Raw genomic sequence first — 12964 nt, 5'->3', positions numbered from 1 at the left:
AAAGTAAATCTTCTTCTTAAACACAGTCTTGGAGAGACCCACTGTACAGGGATAATACTTAGCCATTTGATATTTGGTATAGCCACGTTGTCATTGGACCATTGTTTAAGTTAAAGCTTGAGATTACAGCTCCAAGCTGTAATAGAATCTAATAGGAGGAAAAAAGTAATTGGTGTGACTTAAGTCTAACGCAGATCATTGACCCTGGTGACAGCTAGCCCACAGGATTGAGCAGAACATGTACTGTATTAACTCAGTCTGTCTGCTCTCTGGATGGATTCCCCTTCTCCAGGGAATTTCACTTAACCACAAAGGCTGAAACTGAATTGTAAAAAAGGAACCTTTCTCTACCTCTCCAGTCTGTCATACTTTGCATTCTTAAAATGAAGACGATTTTGGGTCAGTTGGAGGGAAAAGATAATTTAATGTAACCGGTTTCACTTGTGACAGTTGCTTCTTACAGGGCAGGGAGAGAGAGAGAGAGAGAGAGAGAGAGAAACAGCTGTTCAGGCTTTCTCTGACTTCCCAATTGTCATTAAAACACTGTGCACCTCGCATGGTGTGGGGATACTACACACTCTATGATGCACATCACACACACAGTGCCTCTCTTTAACTGTGCCACCACTGTCATTGATTCTGTAACAGCCAGGTATGTCTTTAAGGCGGGGCCTCTTACTCTGCTTACTGCAGGCCAGTGGAAACAACAGTTAAAAAGGAATGACCTTTGCAAATAAAAGAGATTCACTTAACTATCTGGCAGGTTCTATGAAGGAAAACAGACTCTAGGCATAGGGCAGGAACGAAGGTGTATTGCGTGTGCATGCATTCACAAATCCACAAAGTAGGAGAAACTGAGGTTGAATAGGAAAGGCTTTACACTCTGTGTGGCTGATCTTGTAGTGCTGACAATCTGTGTCCATTGTTGTGGCACAGAAAGCTTAGCAGCTGCTTGACGCTAATTGTGGGCCTCAGGTGAATTGGCAGCTGATGCTTTCTAAGACACCTGAACAATGTAAGTCAGAGGAAAGTCATCATTAGAGGACTGGAGGAGAATCAGGAACCAATTTCAAATGCAAACATATAGTCAGCTATAGCAGAATGGACAAAAAAGTTGACTTATTTGATCATGTGATTTTAGATGTATCTCCGACTACCACACTTTCTTTATTTCTTCTTAGTGCGTAACCATGGTAACGCCTGTCGTTTGAGCACACATCTGTGACAATTTTCATAATGACAGGTCATTTTAGCTCCAGTTGAGTATCGAGCATTGTTTGAGGGAAAAAGAGAAGGCGCAAGTGGGGAGCCACAATTTCTTTAATTTACAGTAAAAATCGGTGTTTCTTTTTTTGTATTTTCCTCGGAGCTTTTATCATCTCCTAGAGCCAGCTGAACTGATCTGCCATTTCATCCATCTCATCAAAAAAATTTGATTGTATATTTCAAATTCTTAAAACCAGATGTTGTTTGCATTGTTAGCATATTGACTTATGACCTATGAAATGTGCTATAGAAAAACATTGAGGAACCTGCCTGACTCCAACTGCTACAACTATCAGTCATTCTTATTTGATCATTCTTTTAGTTTTAAGTGCTAATATCAGACCTGTTGACGCATTTCTATCATCAATACTACCTTTACTGCATTTCCCTTTATCTCACTTTCTCAGCCCACAGTTGCTGCAGACTCTAGTTCACCATGAGTCTGGTTCTGCTAGAGGTGTCTGCCTGTTTTATCCCCGCCACTGAAACAACGTGTTGTTCATGGTGATCTTATGTTGGGTCTCTGTAAATAATCTAACAGAGTATGTTCAATACCTACTCTTCTCTTTGTATTGTTTCCTGAGTGAACTTCTTTATTTATGATTCAATGCTGTATAAATAAAAACTGATTGACGTTTGCAGACGTATCTTAATGTCACTGACTAGCGCACAAACACACAGCATCAAACATTAAAAGTCATTTTGAATCATTTGTTCAACTAATTTTCTTTTGTTGCCACATAAACAGAGTCTAGCAGAGCAGTATGTGTGAGCAGGAGATGAAAATATATAAATGATTATTGAGTTTTAAATTGAGAAGACGAAAAAAAAAGATTGCATATGCTTCACAATGTAATAGGCTTTCTAATCAAGTAGAAACGTTTCTGTGTGGCTGTTTTTGTCTGTAAAACAGAAAAGAAGAACAGAGGGAGAGAAAGGAGTAATACTGTTTTGTATCCACTTCTAACCTCCTGCCCTGTGGCGATGACATGGTCTGTAGGAGTTCCTCCATTAGTACGCACTGACCTAATGTAATAAACATCCAGGACTGATTCCTCCCAGACCATGGGTAGTTTATCACAGATGATAAACCCTGTTCTGGTAAGGCAGGCTGGCTGGGGGGGTAGTGGGGGTGGGGGGGGAGGGCCTAGGGGGGAAGCTTAAAGGGTGAGCACAGACATTACAAAGGGCAGGGACGGACTGTCGTGCTTTTGCGTCAGCCTCAAACCCCCCTTTTCTCTGTCTCCGTCTGCATTCTGCTTCACTTGTCAGGAAAATTGGCAAGCACAGGGAGTGAAAAAGGCGGATCAAGTTGAGCAGGCTCCCAGCTCAGAGGCCATGCTCAGGCATTGAAAAAGAAAAGTTAAGGTCCTCCCACTCGAGAAAACAAGTCGAAAGAGAAAAAAAACACACACAGAACAACAGACAAGCTATTTTTAGACAAGACTTTTACAGCTGTAAGCATTTTAAACCGCAACCAAAAAGTTTTGACTATATTGTAACCATATAAGGAATCATGAAAGATGATCAGTGCATACATGATGGCCTTTAAGGAGGGGTAAAACTTCTAAACATCACAACACTTCCAGGAAAGTTGTGTTTCAATGGAAAACCGTTTGCCAGAGGTGGGGGGGGGGGGGGGGTTCAGCTCTTTCTCTAGAGCAGATAAACTTCAGAGAAAACTGTCATTTACATGAATGCTAGATCAGCTGTTCCACTCTATCACACCTCTCATCTCTCCTTTGTAGCTCTCACTTTACGAACTGAGGGTGCGATACAAATATGTGCTATCTGTCAGGACGGAAGGTGTTTATCTTACGAGGGTTTTTTGCCATGGGGTGTGCAAGAAGAAGGTTTGAACTCATACAAACCTGAGGCAAAGACTGAACTTTACACACACACACACACACACACACACACACACACACACACACACACACACACACACACACACACACACACACACATCACAGCTCTTTCTTTGAGCAGTGCATCAATAAAAAACACTCTGCCTTGTGTTACTGAAGGCTGACCCTTAGTGCTATAAAAACAGGCCAGGTGGGCTCAGTATAAAAGCAAAAGAGGATTTTGTGTCCTGGTGTTTCCACAGCAACGCTGAGCTTCAGTGATTAATATACCTCCCACAGTGAGTTCTCATTTATCAGACAGCAAGTGAGAACCGTGGGAAACTCTGCAATACAGTCAAGTACTGGGCTTCTACTAATGTATTTTCAGGCTTACCGTGTTAATTTACTTTAATTCCAATCTCAATATGAGTTTTTGAACTGTGTCTCACCTAGTGGGGGACTCCAAGGTAAGACTATTTTCCCACCAGTTAATAAACTTGTTCCAACACTTCTGTGACCTGTATAAGTGGACAAGATATTAGCTGATGACGATTTCTTCATTCTTTAAATGCTGGATCCTCCACCATAACCTTGTCAATCATCATCCTTTTCACATGTCTATGGATCAACTCTTTTCACCATTCTCATGTTTTGTGAAACCTGATTTGTTATTCTGCTCTGTTGTGAAGACTAGACCACCAGAGGTTACGTCAGACTTTGTTGCTGTCTGACAGGGTTGTAAAGATTATGTCATAACATTTCCTGTCATTTAAAACATTTAAAGATAAGATACGGCCTATGATGGCTATCAGTCTCAGCAAACAATGAAAAATCTCATCTCTTGTTCAATCCTCTGTCTGTGTTGTTAGAATTCAACTTTCCACTGTTGGGCTACAGTTATAGTTTGGTTTGGCTAACATTCACTAGCTAATTGTTAGGTGGGGGTTGTTCGCTAGTTTGCTAGCATTAGCTTGCAGCAGTGTTGGCTCAATAACATGGGTTTGCTAGCTTTATCATCAGCTCAATACAGTGACTGAGCAGCTGAGACTGAAACGTTCTAGACGTGTAGTGGTTATTTCTGACATTCAGATTCAAACACAACACAACTGTGCTTTGGGCACACACAAACTTAACCTGGGTTAGACGTAGTTTGCCTTGCCGTTATTTTGAACAAATGTAACTTACATTAAAGTTTTGTATCCAACCTGAGGTTATTTTCCTGCTGGTCATTCCCCTCTCTCTCTCTCCCTGATTTATGACTCAATCCACTGTCCTGTCTCTCCAAAAAAGGCACAAAATGCCCCGAAAATAATAATAATAATAATAATAATAAATATGTACAAATATTTTTGTTGAAACCCACTTTTGTGAAGGGGAGGGGGGGTCGCAGAGGATTTCATGTTCTTTTAGGCCAGGAAAGATGAGCCACATGCAGTTATTAAGACAAATTCTGGTGACGTTTGTAAAAGGTGTGTCTTTGTTTAGCATAGCACACCTAACAGTAACTACAACACTGTGGAAAAAAATGGAGGTCTGTTTGTGATCCAACTGACACTTGCTGACAGAGACACCCAACACCTGATAACAGCTCAGGAGTTTTTCCTCCCCTTAGTGAAATCATCTAAAGGAATCTGCTGTTGCCTCTATTGTTTCTGGTCTAGAGCTGTGTTGGTGTACAGTAGGATGGTGCCAGGTAATACATTGTGGTAAACTCATTAGGAGCCATTGGTAACTCATTGTCTAATAGGGGGGTGATACCCTGAAGGAGCTCAGCCCTAATGGGATTGGCTGAGTTTTCTCTAACCCTGCTATATGCGCATGTGTGCGACCAACGCTGCCAATACTATACAGGCACATAGCCAATCACTTTTTCAAATACATAGTCAGTCAACAGCAGGGAGATTAGGGAGTGAGAGATGTAATTAAATGGATTGCTTTGGATGCAAAGAGCGGAGATTCATTGTACCTTCAGGTTCAATGCTTCATTGACTGAATGGGATGGATGTGGCTGTATGTTTGTGTCCATTTGTGTGAGCACAGGGATGTGTTTTCCCTGGAAAAATAATACACTTCAATTATTCAGTAACATAATCTGTAATAACAGATTCTCTGAATGTACAGTTGATTTCCATTAGATTAAACACAGATATCTCAATCATTAAAAAGGTAATATTGTTAGCATATAATTTGCTTTTTCTTTTTAAATGGAACTTGGGGTCTGGTCTTGCATCTAAATGGACATTAAGTCTAATGAAACTGGGGCTGCAGTAGCCCATATTTTTCCTTATCAAGTAATCTATCGATTATTCTGCCAATTATTTGAGCAATCAAATAAGAAATATTGCATGGTCAATTCATTTTTTCATTAAATTCTCTTGCTATATTCAAGAGCAATGGTAATATACAAAAGTATTAAATGAACAATTAACTTAGTTTGTTAATAATTACATTTGTTAATAAGGGTAAATAAAAGATGAGCTTTTTGTTCATGCACACAAACTTCATGCCACCTCGGCATAAGTCAGGGTTGGGCCATCCTGGTCAAATCAAAGTCTAAACTCGCCCCTGCTTGTTGAGTACACGCTTGCACACAGGAAATGCGACTTTGTCCAGTAGAATAGGACAGAGGGCTCTGAAAGATTACAAACTTACGTTCATTGATCCTCTCCACAGTGACTGATGTTGCTTCTGTTGAGAAGATCACATCTGATTTCATCGCTGTAGAAACATTTCCTATTGTGACCGACAAATCCTAGAAAAGAAAAAGCTGAAGATAGTGCTGAAAGTTCCGAACTTATCTGATCGCCCATATATTGTATTAAAAGCACACAGGACTGCATCTATTGAGACATGCCTGTAAAAATACCACACACTGCGTGCCACTGTCAGGTAAAAAGTCAGTGTAGCTCACATACGAGCTCTCTCCCTCTCTGTGCTAAAAATATAAACCAATTAATAATGTATACTATCAATAATGGTTTCACACTATACTGCCCTGCAAAGGCAAAAGACCTTAAGTCGCCAGAGTGTAGAACTGAGAAAAATGACTTTAAAGTCTTTTTGTTGTCCAGCCAAATGAGTTGCAGGCAGAAAATTGGAAATGTGGCAATTCTTTGTCTTTTTAATGAGGTTATTAATGTACAGAAAAATCTTGAGCTTAAACATGACCTTTGACCCTTAATTGGAAGTTAAGGTACTCTGCCGTTGCATTGCGTGTACAATAATAAGGGGTCATGCCAAGGCAAAAGGCAATAACTTCTATTTGTTAGCTCCCTTGGTTGCTGATCACTGTATTAAATCAGTATATGATAATAATGATAACATATACATGAAATCTAGTGATCATGGCACAATTAAGTGCTTGATGACAGATATTAAGACAAAAGCATAACACCTTAACTCCACTGCAGTAAAACAGTAACTTCACTTTGATCCGCAGCAAAACAAAGGCAGAAGACCTTAACTCAGTTTGAGCGTTCCTGAATGCTGCAGTTCAAAGGCAAAGACCCTGATGAGTGAAGTTACTGGACTCTGCCTTGGTTTCTTGAGGGCTTTTGGAAGTTAAGGCAAATACAACCTACTATTTTCTCAAAAAAACAACACAATTGACTCAAGATATTTGTCCTCATAATAAAGCACATCTGTAATGTTCCAAAATGACAAAAACTAATTTTCGAAAAAATTGAAGTTACTGCCTTTTGCCTTTGTAGGGCAGTATAAGAGCATGTGTGTCGATTAAAATATAAAAGTTAGCGGGAGATTAAAGCTGTTTCGGTATCATAAATGTTTATATATGATAAGAAATATATTTTTTAAAAAGCCAACAGAATATGATACAAGAAAATGACACAGTTGCAGCTTCTCAGAAAAGAGGCTCAGCCAAAATTCATCATGCCGCTGTGTCTGATGAGGAATCATAAAGGCGATGTGTCAGTCAGTGTGTTTCACAAAGAAGAAAACTCACCCGTGGTAGGAACACACGAGCAGAGCAGAAAAAGAGCCCTGTGTAGTAATTCAGTTTTATACAAAGCCTCAAATAATTTGACCTCAAGGCTTTTTAGAAACTGAGGTACTTGATTGATGCGAGGAATCGTTTCAGAGCTAACTGAAACACAGCTTCATTTGGAAAAAGGTACAGAAATTATTAAAAAACTTTTGTGTAAATGCAACTAAAAAAGTGTAAGATAAACAATGAAATGCGTTTTAGGAAGCACATTGTAGCAAGTGGAAAGCAATAAGTTCATGTAACCAACTTTAAATCACAAAGTTACACTGCAGTAGTACAGCAGTAAGCATGCAGTTCAACAGAGTATCCACACAGGTATTTTCCATGCAAAAGCTATGTGACAGTTCAATTACTTGTAAATCATCCGGAGGAGAGCAGCACACCACACATAGTGAAACAGTAGACTTACTGAGCTGTTCTGATCAATGATTAGTAAACCACTGAATGATCTGTGTGGGTGAGAGCACAGCAATCGTTATCAGAGCAAACAGAGTCAGAGCGTGTGATAATGAACTAAACTTCTGCCTTGCTCGTAGTTTGGACATGGATACACAAAGGACTGGTTATGTAAAGCATTATGCTACACAGCTAGACTTTCATTGTTACTACACAAATTGAACAAGTGATTCTTTTTCTGGAGTTCTCCTTCAGTTACTCCATAGATTAGTGTCCCTTTCTGGTCTGTTGTGATTTGTAGGCAGAACACATTAGATTTGTTGTCTGGCATACAGAGATGCATGTGTGCATATAAACTAGGGATGTCCGTCTTTTGTGGACGAAAGGATTAAACATTGTCACCCTAGTTGGCACCAGAATTTCTAGTCAGTTAAAATGCATTAGTAATATTTTAGGCTGTAGTAGTATTTTTGGCCCTCATTGCCAGTCAAATATTATGTCCAAGCTGTAACACAGCCGACCACTACTAGTCAGAGCTAAAGGAGTAGACTGCTGTAGCCTTTACTAATGGGCCTTCTCTTCTGGCTCTATTGCCCCGATGTAAACAAATACAGTCACTGGATTGCATCTCGTAGGAGCAACGTGTCTGTCAGTTTTTTGATCCAGAAAAAATGAATGAAGGCTGTGCCAGGTTAAACTGGTTAATCAACAGTAGCAATCCATAACTTGCAAGGGGGACAATTTTAATTTTGGCGGACTATTAGTGTTTTCTTACCTTTGGACTATTCGGTTAAACCGATTTTAAATTTTGCGCTTAATAGACTTTAAAAATTGACACAGAGGAACATCCCTACGAGTGAATTATGTCAACTGAAGCTCAAAATGTATTCTTAGCTGGCAGTAGTGCGTTCTAATTTCAGATTTTGAGATTTCATTACAACTCAATTCAATCCTTGAAGGGAAATATTACAAACATGACATTGTTTTTTAGATTTGGATTAAAGGCCTATTAAGACTTCAAGCTGAAAGTTAAACCATTATGTAGCTATTAAGCTTCAAAATCTGTCTTTTTGGAATCTGTTTCTGTACTTGAAGTCAAATAAAATATAACTGACACTATCATGATCATTTCTGGCAGTGTAGAAACATATTAGAAGCAAATATTCCAATAATACATCATATCTTCTAAGCTAAAGTCAGAGCACAACTGTTCAAAAGAAGTGACATGGTTCATCAAATCACACTTTAAGACAATGATAAACATTCATGAAGTTTAATTTGTTCCCTGATGGTGTGAGTGTTGCGACCGTGTTACTGCAGCTGCAGCTACTACTGAAGTGTTTGTAACTATTATGTGCTTAAAAAAAACAGCTGAAGACTCCCACCTGAGCCAGAGTTTTAATGCAATTCTATCAAATCTGTCTCTTTGCCGCGGGAGCTGTGTGCACTTCCTGCTGAAATATTTGCATTTTCATACATCTTCTGACAAATCCTGGGGGATACAGGCCATTAGGAACCTGGGCTAAAGGTACTATACATGAATGCTAAATGAGCTGTTAAATAAAATCACCGTCCTCATATTTCGTCTGTGGGGAGCTGGCAAGCCATGTCCTACTGCTTGCTGTGACTTATTGCTACAAATGTGAGTGAGTGGAACAAATATCTTATTTTCTGCAACATAGGGAGGGCATTACTTGTTACCCATGTTGCTAAAGCATAATTTCTTACTGGTTACACTGATTATTAAATGGTTGTCTAAAATTAAGTGAATATCCAACCATTTCTCTCTTACAGGCTCCTTTTTTGTAGAGGATCCATGATTTTTTTGGATTCTGGATGGATGGCTTAAGCATCAAAGAGTATTTTGCACTGCCTACTGCTAATTTATAATGACTATTTATGTGTTTCTATGAAGAAGTCATGCACATAGCACTTGTCATTGTGTCCACTGTTGGTTGCTGGATATCAATAATAAAGAGGTTCATGAAAACAACCTTTGATTGGACTTCCACAGCGATGAAGTGGTCTCCTGTGACATTCCTTCAAAGTTTCTCTCAGCTTTTTCAGGCTGTTCTCCAGCTTGAAAGTGTAAAATGCAAACTAACTTGGCCTTGAACTTAATGCTTGCTCTCTTTCTCATCCTTCCTCCATCCCTCTTTCTATATCTACCCATCTAAACACATCAAAAAGCATGCTGTTAAAACCCCGTGGTGAGTGCCGTAGAGGCCCCCACTGAGGTATCTGCATGTAAGAGAAGTGTAGAGAAATACTACAACTTTAAACAACTCCAGATCTTGTGAAAGTTGGATTATTATTTCTGATTCTCTTTTATTTCAGTAAATCTGACAGCTCTGTTGGCCTTGTACCAACTAAACAAACCAATTGTTAAGTTGACAGATAACTTCATTCTCCAGGCGGTATCACAGCCTACACAGAAAACTGGATTAGACAGATTTCCAAAAGTACAGCTACTCTGACAGTGCTGCCAGGGGGGTGCAGGTTAATAGTAGCCAGGTTTTTATCAATACATTTGTCAAGGATAAAGATATTCCCCATCACTTTATATTGATAGTTTGGCTTTTGTTGAATTTAAAGGTTCCTTAAAGGTTGGTGAAGGGATGTGTATTGAGAGGCCTCCAAGGCACAGACATACAAGCCGCAAGAATATATATTAATATAGTTTCTCTGTTACTTAACTATCTGAAAGAAAGTGAAACTCATCTCTGCTTGAGGCAAATCAGAAAGTGTTTGGGGAAGTAACCCCAAGACAGTCACGTTTAAAAAAAAAACCCATAAAGATACATGTAACTGGAAGGCATCGCAGCATGGTGCAAGAAGCACGTGTATAGGATTAAGATGTAAAACAGGATGTGTTCTCTTTGCAGCACATTTAACGGACTGAATGAGAAGTCTACTTTAATGCAGAATATTCCAAACTCTTCATTACAAGAATGTCCGCCATAATCATACAGCACATACTGCTAGCAGAACATGCAATGTTTTAATGTTTCATGTACCTGCTGTAATTATCTTTACATACTGGGTATGAAAACATATGCGGATAAAACTGGAGAAACAAGGGAGGTATTAGAGCCCTCATGTGTGTGTGCCTGGAGGCTTGCATAACTTACATCTCTTTTAAAACATTCTGTTAATAGTGTTCTATAACCGTTTTTTTCTGCCAATGCCATTGGCAAGAGACAAGTTTTCTCTACAACATATATGTTTATGAAGCATTTGAATCAGATAAGATCAGACCATATGGACACATAATACCATGGACAGCTATATTTATGTCCTACCGCAACTTCTGTATCGCATACAATGGGTTTTCAGTTTACTGGTATCAAATACTGTCACTCCGCTGTTCATCTCCCTACACTGGCTCCCAGTTACTGCTCCCATCAAATTTAAAACTCTGCTGCTTGCTTACAAAACAGCGACTAAAACGGCTCCTCCTTCCCTGTACTCGCTCATCCAGGTTAACGATCCCTTCCGCCCACTACGCTCTGCCAATAAAAGGCGTCTGTTCCACCCTTCACAATAGGGCCCCAAGTCTCTAGCTACACTCTTCTCCTCTGTCGCATCCCGGTGGCGGAACGAACTACCAAACTCCATTCGATCTGCAGAGTCCCTTTTGCACCTTTAAGAAAAAGCTAAAGACCCAGCTCTTTCTTGAACACCTACGCACTTAATGATAGTATTGATAACAATAGATATGATGATGATGATGATGATGACAAATGTCTTGGTTGATAATGGCGATCTTAGGATGGTTTGAGATGCTGATTAGAACTCTCAAGAACAGCTGTCAATGTTGTGCTTTGCCTCTGTAAATTGCCTCTCAGCACCTGTGTGTCCAATTAGACTTAAAGCTGTTTGTTTGCACTTACTGACGTTGTTTCCTCTTTTTCTAGAGCCTTGCTTGTGTTGTTCTTACTCTCTGATGTACGTTTTGGATAAAATCGTCTGTTTAATGAATTGTAGAATTGCAGAATACTGTATTCTCTGGATTAAAGTATTTACCTAAACACTACAGTCTCTTAGCTTTAGACAGGAAAATAATATTAGAACTGTTATTTTAGAAACTTATGTTAAAAATGGTTAATGTGCAGAAAATATACTGTATACATATACAAAGCTGTGCTCTGCGTGTTTGCAGACCTTTACTACATGTCAGGATTGTTCTGCTCCTTGTAGAGAAGTTGATTTCATTGTGTTCATATTTTTAGACAGTTTTTTAGCCCAAAACATTTCCAAACTCTTTAGACTGTCTTTCAGACAGTTTTTTAAGATTAGTGGATCATATTTTTAGACATTTTTTTCCTTAGGGGAATTCTGAGAAGTATCAAAAGGGATATTAAAGTAAATTATCTGAAAGAGCAGCTATGTTGGGCTTAAATTCTTTATTTTCTCAATCAGTCATCAGCTAAGGTGCATGTCTTAGTAATGCTTAGGGTAATGCTTTTAAAGCAACCAGATTTTTCAGTGTCTGCTTTTCAGTTTTATGACTGTGTTTTTGTTGCATGTTATAAAGCATCACTCCTTAAAGTGAGTGAAGTAGAAGGGCAGCGTGAAAAGAGCCACGTAGCATGAAAAGAGAACACATAGTAGCAAGTTATTTTGACATTTCAGTAATAAACTTTGGAGTAAAATAACTGTTGGTATTGTACAATAATGGAGTGCCAACAGCCTAGCGGTTATGTTGTGCCCAAGTTGAAGCTAAAGTCCTCTTCGCAGCGGCTGTGGGTTCGAATCCGACCTCTGCACTTTGCAGCATGCCATCCCCTCCCTGTCCTATTCAATTAAGGCACAAAGGCAAAAAAAAATATATATATATATAGTAGTATTGTACGATGATAAAATGGTCAGTTAAACCTTAAACTGAATAGTAAAGATGTTGTGTATGGTAGCATTAAATATAACAGTGAGTAGAAATGGCTATAATGCATTGAATCCCTTCTCATTAATTCACTCTATTAAGACTTTACATAAGAAGCTATTCAACTCAAAATCTGATCTTCATCTTTTCTCTGATGCTCTCATCTCACTCTAAATGAAGAAAGGCGGATTTATTTATTTGCATAATTTTGCATAACAGTTTTTGTATTAATTTTCTCTTCATAAGAAATAGAACATTGGCAGTAGTGTTTCCTCTTCTGTCTACCTTAGATATCAGCACTCCAAGCTCAAGTGCAGCAGATGTGTTTTACTCCTTGATTGAACGACACATTTTAAAGTCTCTGAAACTACCCGGTCTGACCCTGCATTTGTCCAGCCCTTAAGAGTATATGGTACTGATAGAAAAATCATGCAAAATGCCTGTTTCTTGATGCTTCCCTGTTTCCAGCTCAGTGACTTCTGACACTTCTGCATAATTCCAAATCAGTGTTCATGAGACTCATCCGGGGGAAGCTCAGATGTTTTTTTGACTGGTTTTTCTCCATTT

This window comes from Labrus bergylta, chromosome 4 (assembly GCF_963930695.1).
Source record: "Labrus bergylta chromosome 4, fLabBer1.1, whole genome shotgun sequence".
Taxonomy (NCBI): domain Eukaryota; kingdom Metazoa; phylum Chordata; class Actinopteri; order Labriformes; family Labridae; genus Labrus; species Labrus bergylta.
Note: the sequence above shows the minus strand (reverse complement) of the source record.